Here is a 4,983-nt window from a genome sequence, read left to right on the forward strand (position 1 = left end):
ATAATAAAAAATAAAAAAAATGTAAAGAAGATTTTAACTTTGTATGTATCTATCACATATATACAACCACGCATGCTTACAGTAACCATGGATGAAAAAAAAATAACCCCTTAAACCAAACAAATGAAGGACAAAAACATTTATTTTCTTAGACCTAAGAGAAGTGATTTCAAAAAGTCATGCTTGTTAAACATACCTTATTTTGAAAGCCCATCACATGTTTAAGACGAAGATCTTCAGGAAAATGCTGTCTAAACATTACGTTGGTGGTCACTGTATTAATAGTATAGTAATAGAATTTGTGCTTTTTTCCGAAAGAATGTAGTCACACCATCATCAAGGAATACGGTAGCTTTAATCTTAAAATGCCAATTACCTAATGCTAATTTACCAATGTGTTTTAATTTGTGTAAGATTAGATCTAGTTTAGTTCTGTGTGCTTTATCACTAGCCCTGCAAATTACAATTACGGTCAAAAATGGACGCATTTAGCTCCCTTATTAAACGGTTCTTCTGTCTCTTGCAACAATGCTACTTTTGAAAAGACACTGTATGTGTGTGTGTGCGTGTGCGTGTGCGTGTGCGTGTGTGTGTGTGTGTGTGTGTGTGTGTGTGTGTGTGTGTGTGTGTGTGTGTGTGTGTGTGTGTGTGCGTGCGTGTTTGTGTTTGTGGAAATTGATTTAGAAACATGTGTTTTGTACATTATGTGTGTCTTGTCATGTATGTCATTGGTGCTGCAACACTGGAATTTCCCTTTGGTGATTAATAAAGTATATTTATTAATATTTATCAAACACACACACACACACACACACACAAATATATATATATATATATATATATATATATGTAAATGTGTGTATATATGTGTGTGTGTGTGAATATATATTTTTGTGTACATACAGTATATGTGTGTATATGTAAATATATACTGTATATGTGTATATATGTATTTGTATATGTATGTATGTGTATATGTATATATGTATGTATATATGGTTATATATAGTGTGTGTGTGTGTGTGTATAAATATATAAATATATATGTGTGTGTATGAATGTATGTATGTATATATATGTATGTGTGTGTATATCTATATATATAGATATACACATATACATAGAGATATACAGTGTATATATATATATATATGTGTGTGTATATATGTGTGTATATATATATATTTATGTATATATGTGTATATATATACCGTATATATACTGTATTTATACAGTATATAGAATCCAGGAAAGAATCCAGGAAATCACATTGTAGGATTTTAAATGAATTAATTGGTAAATTCCTCGGTAAAATAAGTATTTGGTCACCTACAAACAAGCAAGATTTCTGGCTTTCACAGACCTGTAACTTTTTCTTTAAGAGGCTCCTCTGTCCTCCACTCCTTACCTGTATTAATGGCACCTGTTTGAACTCGTTATCAGTATAAAAGACACCTGTCCACAACCTCAAACAGTCACACTCCAAACTCCACTATGGCCAAGACCAAAGAGCTGTCAAAGGACACCAGAAACAAAATTGTAGACCTGCACCAGGCTGGGAAGACTGAATCTGCAATAGGTAAGCAGCTTGTTGTGAAGAAATCAACTGTGTGAGCAATTATTAGAAAATGGAAGACATACAAGACCATTGATAATCTCCCTCGATCTGGGGCTCCACGCAAGATCTCACCCCGTGGGGTCAAAATGATCACAAGAACGGTGAGCAAACATCCCAGAACCACACGGGGGGACCTAGTGAATGACCTGCAGAGAGCTGGGACCAAAGTAACAAAGGCTACCATCAGTAACACACTACGCCGCCAGGGACTCAAATCCTGCAGTGCCAGACGTGTCCCCCTGCTTAAGCCAGTACATGTCCAGGCCCGTCTGAAGTTTGCTAGAGAGCATTTGGATGATCCAGAAGAGGATTGGGAGAATGTCATATGGTCAGATGAAACCAAAATAGAACTTTTTGGTAAAAACTCAACTTGTCGTGTTTGGAGGAGAAAGAAAGCTGAGTTGCATCCAAAGAACACCATACCTACTGTGAAGCATGGGGGTGGAAACATCATGCTTTGGGGTTGTTTTTCTGCAAAGGGACCAGGACGACTGATCCGTGTAAAGGAAAGAATGAATGGGGCCATATATCGTGAGATTTTGAGTGAAAACCTCCTTCCATCAGCAAGGGCATTGAAGATGAAACGTGGCTGGGTCTTTCAGCATGACAATGATCCCAAACACACCGCCTGGGCAACGAAGGAGTGGTTCGTAAGAAGCATTTCAAGGTCCTGGAGTGGCCTAGCCAGTCTCCAGATCTCAACCCCATAGAAAATCTTTGGAGGGAGCTGAAAGTCCGTGTTGCCCAGCGACAGCCCCAAAACATCACTGCTCTAGAGGAGATCTGCATGGAGGATTGGGCCAAAATACCAGCAACAGTGTGTGAAAACCTTGTGAAGACTTACTGAAAACGTTTGACCTCTGTCATTGCAAACAAAGGGTATATAACAAAGTATTGAGATGAACTTTTGTTATTGACCAAATAGGCCTCTCTTATCTTTTTAAGTGGGAGAACTTGCACAATTGGTGGCTGACTAAATACTTTTTTGCCCCACTGTGTATATATATATATATATATATATATATATATATATATATATATATATATATATGTACACACACACACACACACACACACACACACACACACATATATATATATGTGTGAAAATATATATATGTGTGTGTGTGTATATATATATATATATATATATATGTGTGTGTGTGTGTGTGTGTGTGTGTGTGTGTGTGTGTGTGTGTGTGTGTGTGTGTGTGTGTGTGTGTGTGTGTGTGTGTGTGTGTGATAAAAATCTATTGACGCCCCGGGCTACGCAAATAATTTTAATAAAATTAAAAATAATATTTTCACAAATTTTTTAACCAGGGTGCACCAGCTAGTTTTCAGGTGAGGTTTGGTTAAGGCTATGGTTAGTTAATGACGTCATATGTAGTAGTACCACGCTGGATAGACAACAGTGACATTCAGTGGCCAAAATGAGGAGTTACAGTCCCCAGCAAAGTCAGTCCGTTGTTTATGTCTCCTAATTTACTGTTTTTAGGGGGGATTTTCCAGCTATTTCTTCACTTCTCTAATTTTGTATTTCATCCATCTTTCCCCTTGTTATTCGAGTGTAACAGTTTCGGATAAATCAGCTGGGATGCAGCTCACTAACCCGGTTGCATTCTTAATTCTTGATTTAACAGGAATGTAAATGGTGAGTAATGGTGAATGAAATGCTGTTATATAGGTGAACAAGTTTAAAAGTTTTTTTTTTTTTCCTTTTAATTGAATCTCAGGCAGACACATACATGTTATTCCTTTATTGCTCATGGCATTCCATTCCGCTCCCTGCGGCTTATTCAAAACATTCAACCCACCGATGAACAAAATCAAGCATTTTCTTTTCCTTTTCATTCTTTTTTTTTTTTTTTTTTTTTTTTACACACATTCTTTTGAAAAGGTTCAATTTTTTTCCCCCTTTTGCCCGGTAAGTAAACAATCAATCGATAAACAAATTGTGAAGAGTATTTCCTTTCTTACGGGAATGGAGTGTAGGTCTTCTAAAACGCTTGTTCAAATAATGCGGCCCTCATTTTGGGTCAGTCCTTATGGTGTGTAAGAAATAATAATTATTAAATATATAATATTATTATTATTATTATTATTATTATTATTACAATTTGTATTTATAGTTGCGGTTTTGGGAGTAAGACTTGGCATCACCATATTTCCAGCTTTATGACCAAAAAAACCCCAAAGCCCCAAATGGTCGTAATTTGTCATTCCTCATCAACAACCACACCCAAAAAAACACCCCAAAGAATTGTGAATTGCTAAAATAAAATTCCTGAATGCATCCTTTTTTTTTTTTTTTTTTTTTTTTTTTAATTATTGGTATCGATAACTATTGTTTACATCATTGTCGACATGAAAGTGAAACCACATTCAAAATCAAGAGTTATTGCATTAATATTTTGCGTGACAAAGAAGAGCGGCGGTCGTACATATTCACACGACAAACTGGACCAGACAGATGTCCATGCAGAGACAACAAAGAGGTCGTGACAGCGGCAGGGGGGTTTAGAAAACACTACACCACACAGAAACGTTTAGTATTTTTTTTTGTTTGTTTTTTTCGGTGACTTCGGGAGGTTGGCTTTCGACGGAGGAATATGTGTAACGCTAACTATGTGTGTGCAAAAAGTTTTGACATAAATTTCCGACATGGAAGATCCAACAAAAACAGCTAGTTTAGCTTTAGTAGCACACGATAAGAGTCTTCAAATTTCCTTCTTAAAATATGGCTTATCGAGTTATCAGGTATAACTTTTTTTTTTGTATTTCATAGACAAACACACAGTAAGTATGGTTATTATATGATTTTTTTAGTTTTTTGGCCTACCTAGAGGCTTTTGATTGATGTCTTTTTTTTGGGATTAATTTATATACAAATAAATAAGTGAAAGCTTAGTTGGCAGGAAGAGTATTTGTCTGTGCCGCTAGACTTCTCTGCAACCTTCACAGGAGGAGGAAAAACAAAACAAAAAAGCCCATGTAAATCTAAAACTTCTCAAACTAGAGGGATAAATAGCCTAACATTGTCATTAGCCCCTTCTTTGTTGGCTAGCTATTAACATGAGCGTAGCTTTGCTAACGTTCGCCAAGGCTGTTTTGGCCGAGCTTGGCACACAGCGGAGATTCACACCGCTGGTTCAAATCAGATCAGTTTATTTCCAAACTTCAAATATCCAACATGAAAAAAACCAACAAGGTTGAAATTTTTCTCTTTTTTTCCCATGTTTAGGGACCAAAGAGAAGTTCCGATCTGAGTCGAAGCGTTGAATAAAAAGGATTTGATCCAGCGTTGCAAATCTGACACCCATGTTAGCTAAGCTCGATAACGTTAGCGTGAGTCGGCGCCGCCC

Source organism: Zeus faber (assembly GCF_960531495.2).
Source record: "Zeus faber genome assembly, chromosome: 4".
Classification (NCBI taxonomy): domain Eukaryota; kingdom Metazoa; phylum Chordata; class Actinopteri; order Zeiformes; family Zeidae; genus Zeus; species Zeus faber.